We start from the raw sequence: 12,985 nt of genomic DNA, 5'->3' as shown, positions 1-12,985 counted from the left end.
CAATGCTGCATCGTGTGCTATTTCTTAAGTTTTAATCCTAGATCCCATCTGCGAAGAAGATTGATGTGAACAGCAGCAAGGTAATTTAGGAGCACAGCGTGATATATTTACATTAGCGTATACCATATGTTCTGTGCATGACACAAGATAGATTTTTATTTCATTTAATCCAAATTATTTTTTCAGACTAGAACCAATTATCATTTTGTGATAATGGCAACCTAGAAATATAAAAGGATATCTAGAAGTACAAAAGTGTGTGTGTGTGTGTGTGTGTGTGTGTGTGTGTGTGTGTGTGTGTGCGCGCTCGTGTATGTGTAAGGAGAAACAGAACCAGAGAGAATGAGGAGAATAAGACAGACAGTGAAGAGACAGAAGGAGGTAACGCTGCTGCTGGACTGATACGAGAGCAGCCCAATTGGGAAAAGATCCCAGAGTGACTACAAAGGACACAAGAGGAGCTGGCTCCATGTGAACAGAGCTGCAAGCCAGGGAGAGAGGGGGAGGATGAGTGGAGAGACAGAGGAGGAGGAGGAGGAGGAGGAGGAGGAGGAGGAGGAGGAGAGAGGCCACAGCTGACCAGCTGCTCCCCTTACCAATCAGCACATAGCTTTTAAATCAACACACATAAAAGCCGGCGTGATGGACAGCATGAATAGCACAGGAGGATGCCTGTGGTGCTTATTACAATCAGAGGGAGTGTGTTAGAGAGATAGGGACAAACTCACACACGCGCACAGACCCACCTGTGCGCGCGCGCACACACACACACACACACACACACACACACACACACACACACACACACACACACACACAAGACCATGATTTTTTTAAACCAGCTGTTTATTAGGATCACAGGAGTCCCAGCACTCACTCACCCACCCACTCACTCACTCTCTCTCTCTCTCTCTGTGAGTGTGTCTGTCTGTTTCTGTGCACCTCTCTCTCTCTGTACATCTCTATCTCTGTCTCATTCTGTGCGCATCTCTCTCAGTCACATTCTGTGCGTCTCACTCTGCCTCATTCTGCGAGTCTCTCTCTCTCTCGCTCTGTGTCATTCTGTGTATCTGTCTCTCTCTCCGTGTCTCCCATTCTGTGTCCCTCTCTGTGTCTCATTCTGCACGTGTCAATCTCATTCTGTGCATCTGTGTCTCTCTGTTTGTCTCATTCTGTGCATCTGTCTCTGTGTGTCTCATTCTGTGTCGTTGTCGCTCTCTCTCTCTCCATGTCATTCTGTGCATCCGTCTCTCTCGCTGTATCTCATTCTGTGCATCTCTCTCACTGTCATTCTGTGCATGTCTCTCTCTGTGTGTGTGTGTGTGTGTCTGTGTGTCTCTCTGTGTGTGTGTGTGTGTGTGTGTGCATGTCTCTCTCTGTGTGCATCAGTCTCTCTGTGTGTCTCACGCTATCCGTGTGTGTGTCTCTCTCTCTCTGTCATTCTGTGCATCTGTCTCTCTGTGGGCCTCTCTCTCTCTGATTTTGTGCATTTCTGTCTCCCTCTGTGTCTCCCTCCATGTCATTCTATGCATCTGTGTTTCTCTGTCTCTCTCCATCTCATTCGGTCTCTCTCTCTGTCTCTGATTTTGAGCATATCTATGTCTCTCTCTCTCTGTGTGTGTGTGTCTCGCTCTCTCTCTGTGTGTGTCTCGCTCTCTCTCTGTGTGTGTCTCGCTCTCTCTCTGTGTGTGTCTCGCTCTGTGTCTCTCTCGCTCTCGCTCTGTGTCTCTCTCGCTCTGTGTCTCTCTCGCTCTGTGTCTCTCTCGCTCTGTGTCTCTCTCGCTCTGTGTCTCTCTCGCTCTCTCTGTGTGTCTCTCGCTCTCTCTGTGTGTCTCTCGCTCTCTCTCGCGGTCTCTCTCGCTCTGTGTCTCTCTCGCTCTGTGTCTCTCTCGCTCTGTGTCTCTCTCGCTCTGTGTCTCTCTCGCTCTGTGTCTCTCTCGCTCTGTGTCTCTCTCGCTCTCTCTCTGTGTGTCTCTCGCTCTCTCTCTGTGTGTCTCTCGCTCTCTCTCTGTGTGTCTCTCGCTCTCTCTCTGTGTCTCTCTCGCTCTCTCTCTCTGTGTGTCTCTCTCGCTCTCTCTCTCTGTGTGTCTCTCTCGCTCTCTCTCTCTGTGTGTCTCTCTCGCGCTCTCTCTCTGTGGGTCTCTCTCGCGCTCTCTCTCTCTCTCTGTGTCTCTCTCGCGCTCTCTCTCTCTCTCTGTGTCTCTCTCGCGCTCTCTCTCTCTGTGTGTCTCTCTCGCGCTCTCTCTCTCTGTGTGTCTCTCTCGCTCTCTCTCTGTGTGTCTCTCTCGCTCTCTCTCTGTGTGTCTCTCTCTGGGCATCTCTGTCTTTCGCGGCTTGTCTCACGGTCTCTGTCTCTCTTCGCAACACACGTCTTCCTGAACTTTTAAAACCTCTAAATAAGCAAAAGAATCAATACTTTACATTAAAGCATCCATTACCATTATCGGCTACTGGACTACGACCGCTGCCTTTCTATACACACAAACGTACAGAAACACACTAAAACACACACAAGTGACACGGGGACCCAAGCTAAAACTAAATGGAAGCTATATGGATAATATCAGGGCTTTAAGCTAATCGCTCATATGATTATATCACCTCGCCACTTTATTTCAAATCGACAGAAAACACTATAGAACTTGCGTTTCTTGTGGATAATGTGATATCTTTTTTTAATAAATATTTAATATTATATCCACTTAACTGACATAGCTAATTTATTAGTTAAGGATGATCGTGATCATTATTAATTCATGTAATCAGTTCCATCATCCTGAGACTCTTTCTCTCTCGCTCTCTAAGATGACATTATATAAACATCCTAAGCAGAGGAGGCACAGATGAACCGAGCTACACTTCTCCACCTCAACACACACACAGAGAGAGACAGACAGAATGAATGACACAGCAAATATATATATTACACATTTCACACACAAAGCTCATTTCTTACACAGATAAATATAACGAGGGTGTGTTGGAGATCGAGAGAGTGATGTTTGTCCTTCAGCAGAGGACAGCAGGAAGAGAACTACTGCATGAAACCTCAGCATCGCTGATCGAGCCAAACATAGTGCAAGTACGAACATGCGCGCGCACACACACACACACAAAAAAAAACAATTTCCATCTCCATTGCTTACATATATACACATCCACTGGTTTAATAACTGGGTTATCAAGGCATGTATACGTACACACATTCACACAGACTTTGGAGAAAAGCTTAGGAAATAAACCTATTCAGTAAGGTACAGTCTCTAAAACACACACACACACACACACACACACACACACACACACACTGCAGCAGAGTACTTACAGATAAAAGCGCTGCGATGCATGGTCGGTTTTCAAGGAGAGACTGAGCAAAGGAGAAAATAGCCCAGAGTGAGAGAGAGAGAGAGAGAGAGAAAGAGAGAGAGAGAGAAAGAAAGAAAGAGAGAGAGGCATGGATGAAGAGAGAGCCTGCAGTGTCGGCGTGAAAGAGTGGGTGGTAGCAGAGCTGGTGCTGCTTGCGTCACATTTCATGAATGAAGGGGGCCTGGTGACGCAGGCATGACGCAGCACCACACACACACACACACACACACACACACACACACACACACACACACACACACACACACACACGAGGGAAGGGGAGAGGACCAGAGGAGAACAGGAGAGGAAAAATTTGGGGAACAAGAGTGCTTTTATATCAAGCTGATTGTGTGTGCAGTGTGTGGTGTGTGTGTGTGTGTACGCTTCAATCAGGATCAGACTCCAGCAGTATGCATTTGCATCTTGCATATGTGTCTTGCTTCCAATTTGCACAAGTGTACACAAGTGCCTGAATCCTTCAAGATTTTCTCTCTGCAGCTATTTATAACTGACTGCGCAGCATGCTTCAGCCTCGAACACTGCCCAAAAAAACAACACAATGATTAATAACTGCTCTCTGACGTCAGGGTAGGCTTTAATCAGTGGCACACGGCCTTTTCTGTGAAACTGATCAAGACTGAGTGTACAGAGCTTCTCCTTAAGGCTAGAACACAACCAGAAATAGACCCTGGATCTGCTCAAATGACATAATTACTGTAAACTACATTATAACAAAAGACGTGAAAGACTACACTGGGATAATTCTGTGCCATGAATTATCCATTTGATCTAGCACAATATTTAAAATGCAAGGCATTGTTAAGGATGACACTGTTGTATAGTGCGAAGATTAACACTGTCCCAACTGGAAAACATTAAACAGTAGTTTAATGGTCATATCTGTACATTTTTTGTTTATTTGTGCAGATTGTCGTTGAAATTAAAGTTAGGGTAAAATCAGATCGTCTGAGCAAACTGCTAGCTTTCTGATACAAGAGCTAACTCGATTTGAATTCACATTTAACTCTTTACTGCATGGTGTTGCCATATGGCAACAATTCATTTATCTCCATTTTTTTAATAGGCAATAATGCAAAACTAATATTTTCCTATATAACTGGAAAAAGGTTTTTTTTTTTGGTCATAATAAAAAGACGTCACATGACTTGGAAGTGCGGTTTGCACTTCCTTTTCTGCAATCACATGGCATAGTGAAGATCATCGGAGAGCTCTCAATTATATAAATTTTTCAATATTTAGGCAAAACTACTTAGATGAAAAATTTGAAACACTATTTGAGATAAATTAACATTTACTGGTGGTCATTTAAATCCAATTATATATTTTGAATATTTTATTTAATGGTAAAATGTAATTGCTGCCATATGGCAACAACATGCGATAATGGAACTGTGGTATGTGCAGTCATGAATTGAAACAGGTTTACACTGCAAAAAGACATTAGGCTTCTCTAATAGTATATTTACATTCAAGAGAAAGAATTTTAAAAATACTTCATACAAAACATGTTTAGATCTCATTTTTTTAAATGTATTTTGAGTGAGTAAATCCATCCACCTTTCTAGACTTTCCTTTTAAGACATACTAGGTGGCAAAAAATGGTCTGGAAAATGCAGTAATTGTAATCTCAGACATTTGTGTTGTTATTTTCGACTATATGATACATCTTGCACCATTATACATTGTTGCCATATGGCAACAATTTACCAACTACATCCCCCCCCTCCCCATTTTTATTTTATTTTATTTTATTTTTTACATATTTTTATTACTTTTTAACTAATTCAAGTAAATGTTCGTGCATCATAAGATATAACAGCCAATCATGTTTCAACAGGCAAATGTCCTGAGATTACACAGCTTAACAGAAGAAATTGGTGGGGGTATGTTAGGGGTGTTTCCAATTTGCATATTCATAGAATCTACGTTTCTACCCTGGTGAAGAAATCTAGGCATGTGTTTGTACAGTTATTTATGCTGACATTTATGTTAAGCAAATGGTTATTCAGTACAGGTCTTCAAAACCAACTGGCTAAATATCCCTGGATGTATTTTTTTTAATCTTTAAGCTATGAGGGTAGTGAGTAATTGCAAATAAACAAATGTCTCAATTGTAAAACATTCACAGTGACTATGTAAGCTGACTGGCATCTCTCAATTGTCCATAGTGTGTGAATGGGTGTCTCTGTGCACGATTGTGCCCGTCCAGGGTGTCCCCAGCCTTGTGCCCTGGGAGTCTCCTGGGATAGGCTCCAGGTGCCCCGTGACCCAGTGTACGATAAGTGGTACAGAAAATGGATGGATGCATGGATGGACTGATCCAAATCGCCCAATCCTAACACCCTGAACAATGACACTGAAGAGTCCATCAAATATCTATTATTTAAATGTATTTATTTTAATGATCATAAACTGTGTTTTTTTTTTTTTTTAAAGGTCTGGTAATTATCATGCTTAAAGGAGACCAATTATGAACCTTTTTACAAGATGTAATATAAACCTCAGGTGTCCCCAGAATGTGTCTGAAGTTTCAGCTCAAAATACCCCACGGATAATTTATTATACCATGCTGTAAATGCCCCTTTTTTTGGGTGTAAGCAAACACACACTGTTTTCTTGTGTCTCTCTTTAAATGCAAATGAGCTACTGATCCCCACCCCCTTTCCGGAAGTGGGCTATGCATTTACAGCTCGTGCTTCGCATATTACGGCAACAACAACTCAGGAGAACCAATATGGCCGACAGTATAAATACCGGTGTTCAGCCCTATATGTATGAATCAGAGTCGGACATTGATGAAGGAGAGACTCTGACAGAAGTAACAACTGTGAGAATAAACCAGGAGGTTTCCGAATGGTTACTCCGTGAATACAATCAGAGACAATGTTAACTTTAGCTGCATTAGCCGTGGAATCTGCTAACAAGCACGTTCGGAAAGGCTATTTGCAAACATTCACAAAATATAGTGCATACTTACATCTTCTGGATATGAAGCTGGATCATGAACAGTTGGTATTGATCCATTCATAAGGAATCAAATTTTTTTTAGCTAATCTTGCTTTATATTGACCCTCGTTCACAAAGCAGTCTGGTGTGAAAGGATTCTCCCAAACATACGAATTGAGGTATTTTTTCGGAGCACATTTCCTTCAAAATAAAACTTCTCCACTGGGTCTTCAGTGGCTCTGATGCTGGGAATACATGAAAACTCATGATCATTTTTACAGCCAACAACAGAACACTTACGAAGCCATTCATAACAATGGAAGAGACCAAGGAATATAGCTGTGATGTGCAGTAAACGGTTGTTGAGCTTTACAAAATGGGAAGTGGCTATGAGAAAATAGCACCAGCTTTGAAAATGCCCGTTTCCACCACCAGGGCAACAATGAAGAAGTTCTAGTCAACTGGAAATGTTATGAATCAACCTGGAATTGGACGCGTGTCTATATTGTCTCAATGCACTATGAAGAGGATGGTTCGAGTGGCCACAAAATCTCCAAGGATCACAGCTGGAGAGTTGCAGAAGTTAGTTGCGTCTTGGGGCCAAAAAGTCTCCAAAACTACAATCTGAAGTCACCTACATCACCACAAGTTTCTTGGAAGGGTTTCAGTTTGCCAACTTCAAATGGGGATCGGGTTCTATGGTCAGATGAAACCAAAATACAGCTTTTTGAAAATAAAAACCAGAGGTGGTTTTGGCGCACACAGAGGTAGCCATATGGAAAAGTACCTCATGCCCATGGTTAAATATGGTGGTGACTTTTAATGTTTTGGGACTGTTTTTCTGCCAGAGGACCTTGACATTTTGTTAGGATACATTTTTCCCCCCAGCTGCCAGAATTCATCTGCAGTGACATGTGACGGGTTTTTCCCAAACTAATCACACACATGCTCAGGATGAGGGAATGTAATCAGTTTAACTACTGCCAAACAAACACTGGTGCAGGACTACGTGCCACCATGCACTTTCCTGTGGAACTGCTGTGGCTAGGCCCGGTTTTGTACAGAGACATTTTAAACTTGCCTTTTTTTCCTACTACTCCTGTTTCTATTGTATTAATAAACCATGCAAAACAAAACTAACCTCCACCAGGCTTCTTTTTCCAGCAAAGCTTAGACATGAACAGACTTAAGTGCTTTAGCGATAAAGAAAAATCTTGAGTTTACATGGAACAACAGGTGGCTATTAAATTATATACCATCATCACATTGACTTGATTTCTAGCTCCTGGTTAGCTTCGGAAAGGAAAATCAATCTTAAATGACTTGCACATTAACATGTGATCTCTGGTGGCATCCAATATTTACTTTGTTGGTTACATGTTGGTGTACTTTCATTTGGTTAATAGTTACGTACATTTTCCACAACACTGTGCGCCTACCTGCTAATAATGGTGCAGCAGCGCTTTAGTCTTAGTCTCAATCAGTCCAGCCCTCTCACCTCTACACGCTGCTCAAACAGATCAGCTTCCAAAGCTTCAACTTTCATCCTAATACTGCCATCATGCTCGTCATCTCATTTTCATCTTATCATTTTGAGTCCAAAGTTTGCAGTCTCCACTACTTCTATCCTGGATGTATCATTAATGACACCGAATGTCAGTGAAAAAGTTTTCAGAACCTAACAGCAAAATATGGCCATTATCCCTTACATTTGAGACTTTGATGGGTTTTTTTTTCCACTTATTAAATGTCACTGTAACTGCACATGCAATGTCTCTATAATCTCATCGCAACAGACAACTGCTGACAGAAATAAATAACAAATACAGCAAATTAGAACCACTCAAATGAAGACATCAATATAAACTAGAGATGGCACCAATCCAATCAGGAACCCAATATCGGCATCAAGGGGGAAAAAATGGCGGATCATATATCTAAACCGGTAACAAATGCAGCGATTGGAATTGAATTTTGACAAGAAATTTATTTTTGGAACCGGAAACGTTTACATATTAAACAACTTGATTTTTTTTTCCTGTCTTTTTTTTTTTCTTTATAGGGCGTATTGTATTTACACTTACATGTGTGGGAAAAAGTTTAACAGTGACGTTGGGTATCAACTGATACTCAAGGTTTCAATAAGGTATTGAACAAAATGAGGTATTGCATAAACATATGTAATGTGTTTCAGGGTGTACTCCTCCTTTAAGTGAGTGAGTATGAAGCTGTTGTAAAATATATTATTCAAGTAAGCAGCGTTTTTTCCCCATGGATAAAAGTTGCAAGAAAATGTGTTACAGTATAGCTAACTAACTGCTTTTACTGGATATAATGCAGTGTTATGATTACAGTGGAGGTTTTGTACACACATTAGCTGCAGAATTGTGGGCATTCAAGCTTCATGCTGCAGGTAAGCCTCTGGCTGTGGAATCTTCTGCTCAAGGTTATCACAACCACCACAACCCTCATGAAATACACAAACAATCGACCTGAATAATCCAGTTTATGGTAGACTGCTGCAGAACTGGTAGATCCAGGAAACTTTCTCCGATCAGCCATAACATTAAAAACACTGACAGGTGAAGTGAATAACATTATCTTGTTTCTATATTACCGGTCAAGAGGTGGGATATATGAGGCACCAAGTGAACAGTCAATTCTCAAAGTTGATGTGTTGGAAGCAGGAAAAATGGGAAGGCGTTAGAATCTGAGCGACTTTGGCAAGGCCCAAATTGTGATCGATAGATGACTGGGACAGGGCATCTCCGAAACGGCAGGTCTTGTGGTGTGTTCTCGGTATGCAGGGGTTAGTACTTACCAAAAGTGTGTCTCTGTGTTTCTACACAAAAGTAGAACTTGGCTTTAAATATTACTACTCATTCCTTTCCCTTAGTTTGTATTAATGCACTTAACTAGCTGGTCACGCATTATTACATTGTTGGCCATCACTTTTTAGCCCAGTTTCCAGACAACCAAAGCATGGGACTGGTTGTTTCCAGTTCCCTGGTAGGCTAGCTAATGAATTTATCATTTGTCCTCCTTTGAGGAAACACATACGGTAGAAGCACATGCACAAAGTGCACTTCACAGGCACTTAATTTCTCATCAATCACGTATGAAAGCTGACAGACTTCACAGCGTGACTGCTGACATTTTAACTGTGATTATTTACTCCAGAATGGCAACAAAACAGAAGACCTTTACCTGTGGTGAGGCTGGTCAGCATGTCTTACAGCTACATCTGAAGAAAGCTCAGATTCAAAGCTCTTCTTCTTAGCTCTCTGCACTTTCCACTTCACCTGCAAACATACAAACAAAAGGCCAGAGGTCACAGGCCAGAAACCACAATCTCAGGACTAGAAAGGGAAAGGAAGCAGTTATTTCTATCATCTGTGTTGACTGCAAAGACTAAGAGGTGAGTCTGTGTGGGTTTGTGTCTTGAATCAACAATGGCACAGTATAGAGCCATAATGCAGGGAAAGCCCAGATCTAAATATAGACTCAGATCCTCCATAGACAAGAACAAAGTACAAAGACAAGAGAAAAGGGAGATTCCAGGGATTATAAGCAACAATAGACATCAAGACAGATTATACCACAGCACGGCTGAGGTCATGGACTCAGGTCCTGAGTCTGATCGGTTACAAGTTTTATATTAACGTGCTCATTTATTGTTGTTTTCTCTAGTGACAGACATTCTCAGGGACCTGAAATAATAATAAACTGATTCAAAGGCTGTGTCATTTAAAGAAAACCAAACATGATCCTTGATATGCCAAAGCAGTCTGGAAGAAATGTATTTATAGAAGGAGTCCCCAGTGTCAGCGCTTTAGAACAGCAAGTTTGAATATCAACATTCCTTTCCTTTTGTTCAGACAGCTCTCAAGATGATGTGAGCCAAATTTGGTGAAGTTTGGACAAAATTTGGAGGAGGAGCAGCAAAAATGGCAGTTAGATGCAAGCATTTTTAGCATGTTACTGTAATTTTTGATCAGTGTATGGTATTGGCACAAAAATTGTTGCAGTGTCTCAGGTTATGGTCCTGAGATGCTAACAAAGTTTTGTTTCAGTGTGCAAACTTGTTTGGTAGCTTCACTGTCAGATTCATTGGCGCATTATGGGCAAACTGTTTGGAGTATCGAGATTCTTTAGATATCTTTTGTGAGGCTTACTCTGAAGATGATGTGTGCCAAAGTTGAACTTGTCTCAACCCAGGGAGTCCAGGGATGCCTGGCTTTTAAATTGTGGACACAGGGTTAAAAAGTTATGACTATAAAAGTCCAAATTAGGCTCAACTGTGACCCAATCGTGGTGCTAGAGCATTGGCAACACTTGGACCAAATTTGGACAGAATGTTCGTTATTCCCATCCCAATCAGTGTGCCAAATTTCACAACTTTTACTAGATGGTTCTATGGGCTGCCAGACACACCCTAGCCAGAAGATACAGAAGAATATTAAGAAAAGGTAGAAGAATATTCGGATGCCTAGGCACCTTTGGTGCTTGGCCCCTTTAAAACAAATTATTATTTTTTTAAAAATCAGGCCACATAAAGCTTGCGTGTTGATTATTTTCCTATAACAGCATGTCCCATCATGTTCTTAGTTTGAAAAAGTATAGAGTGTAAAAGTTAATTTAACTGATTTAAATCTTATACAATATGACAAATATATCACGATTCGCAAAGACATTTCTATGATGCATGATATGCATCGCAATATAGCCTATAGGTTTGTTACAAACTGCCAGTAAAACAGTAGTTTTGCATTAAAAAAAAAAAACACACAGTTTAATGATACTCTATCTAATGTCTATAAAATTATAAGATTTTAACATTTTGCAATTTTATGGATTTTAGGAAGTATAAGAGTTTAACATCAAATCAGCTGCCTCAAGCCAACGTTTATTCTAAAAAATAAATAATAAAAAGATACCACAATATCAATATTACAACGTCATATCACCTGGTCCTACTCAAATCTGCACACTCATAACAAACATCAGACAAGAAAAAGGCTCTGAAATGTGCAGGACATTGGCAGCAGCGTGTGCTTTACAAGGCCAATGCAAAAATGTTATTTACTGAACCTTTAACCTATCAGACAGAAAGGCAAACAGATGAATTCAGCAGATATTAGGGAAGTCTAGTCTCGACTAGACAGGAGAGGTGAACGATTGCTCTATTGTAGGACTGTGGTAATGAACAGCTGCTCATGCCTGACACAAACCTCTGGGGTACGTGTGTGCGCGTGTGTGTGTGTGCGCGTGTGTGTGTGTGAGAGAGTGAGTGAGTGAGTGAGAGAGTGAGTGAGAGAGAGGGGGGTGCTTAAAATGAGGGGAGCACCATGTTTAATCGCCTGCTCCCCAGCCACACCCTAAGGGGCTGGTGTGTGTTCCCTAGTCACTCCACATGAGCAACGAAATAAGCCATTACATTAAAATAAGTCATTTCACACATGACTGCTGCTGTCTTTGTGATTAATGTTGAATAGTAAATGAAAGTGGATCGGCCAAAACATACACCTCATGCTCGGTTTTGTGGAATTTCGCCATGAAACCAGCATTTATAGACTTAGAATTAACTTTCATTACAAAAGAGCTCATACACATCGATGATTGTGTTGTGTATGATTCACATGAAAGTGGTGCTAGTGTCACGTCTGATTCATTAAAAAAGTGAAGTGTTGAATAAATACCTAATTATTTTAATGACATGCTAAGAAAATGCATAGTTAGGAGCTACTGAATCAGGAATTTTAATAACCAGGAAGTCTGCTAGTTGTAATTCACCAGCTGCTGTATTAGTTCTGCTTGGATGAGCAAAGAACAAATAAGAAAATAAATATTCCACCTGGACACTATAAGGGAGATCAGACTGCATGATTTTATTCAAATGATATACTTGTAATCAGAGATGGCACCAATTTGATACCCAGGATCAGTTTTGGTTTTTATAAATAAATAAATAAATAAAAATTAATTAAAAACAGTGGATCAAATATCAAGAGAAAAATAAGAATGAATCTGATCTGATCCTGTAACAAATGGAAGAGAGTGGAACTGCATTTGACAGTTTAAAAAAAATAAAAATAATGATTATATTTGCAATAAATAATTGTGTGACAACACCATGCACACATGCTCAGATCTACAATGACTTAGAAACCAACGTAGACACATTATTATTTCACTAAAACATTGTTATCTTGCTGACACTACAACACCAACTTTTCATACCGAAACTTAAAAAACATCCCCAGACGTTACAGGTACAAGAGTTTGGCCTCTAGTTGAATATTGGCTAAGAATTCTGGGAGTTTGTCTGCGGTACGAGAGTGCAAGCGGGCACGCTCATCCTGATGGACAACATGGCTGGGATTCCAAAGCTCTTTCTATCCAAACACACCATTGGCAGCAAAACTGACATCATAACAATAATTTAAAAAAATAATAATAATAATAATAATAATAATAATAACACATACCACCCACACACACACACACACACACACACACACACACACACACACACACACACCACCTGCATTCAGTCTTAGATCTTGACACAGTATGTTCAACCTGACATGCAGCCTATTATGTAATAGTGTTTCAGGGACTTTCCAGCTTGTTTCTCTTTATTGCACACTCC

General features: G+C 40.8%; 1 protein-coding gene across 4 annotated transcripts in view; it reads right to left on the bottom strand.

Moving 5' to 3' along the window:
• Positions 1-12,985, bottom strand: part of si:ch211-45c16.2 (mitogen-activated protein kinase kinase kinase 13) — a 54,684-nt gene that overhangs the window by 29,477 nt on the left and 12,222 nt on the right. For 3 of the 4 annotated variants that reach the window (XR_008386171.1, XR_008386172.1, XM_053627395.1), the window contains exon 2: positions 9,541-9,635. The gene's annotated coding sequence lies outside the window, so the exon portion shown is untranslated. Of the gene's footprint in view, positions 1-3,325; positions 3,906-9,540; positions 9,636-12,985 lie in introns of all 4 variants that reach the window. The other variant, XM_053627396.1, reaches the window with a different exon arrangement.

This window comes from Ictalurus furcatus, chromosome 6, assembly GCF_023375685.1.
Source record: "Ictalurus furcatus strain D&B chromosome 6, Billie_1.0, whole genome shotgun sequence".
NCBI classification, from domain to species: domain Eukaryota; kingdom Metazoa; phylum Chordata; class Actinopteri; order Siluriformes; family Ictaluridae; genus Ictalurus; species Ictalurus furcatus.
Note: the sequence above shows the minus strand (reverse complement) of the source record. Positions and strands in the feature narration are given on the sequence as shown.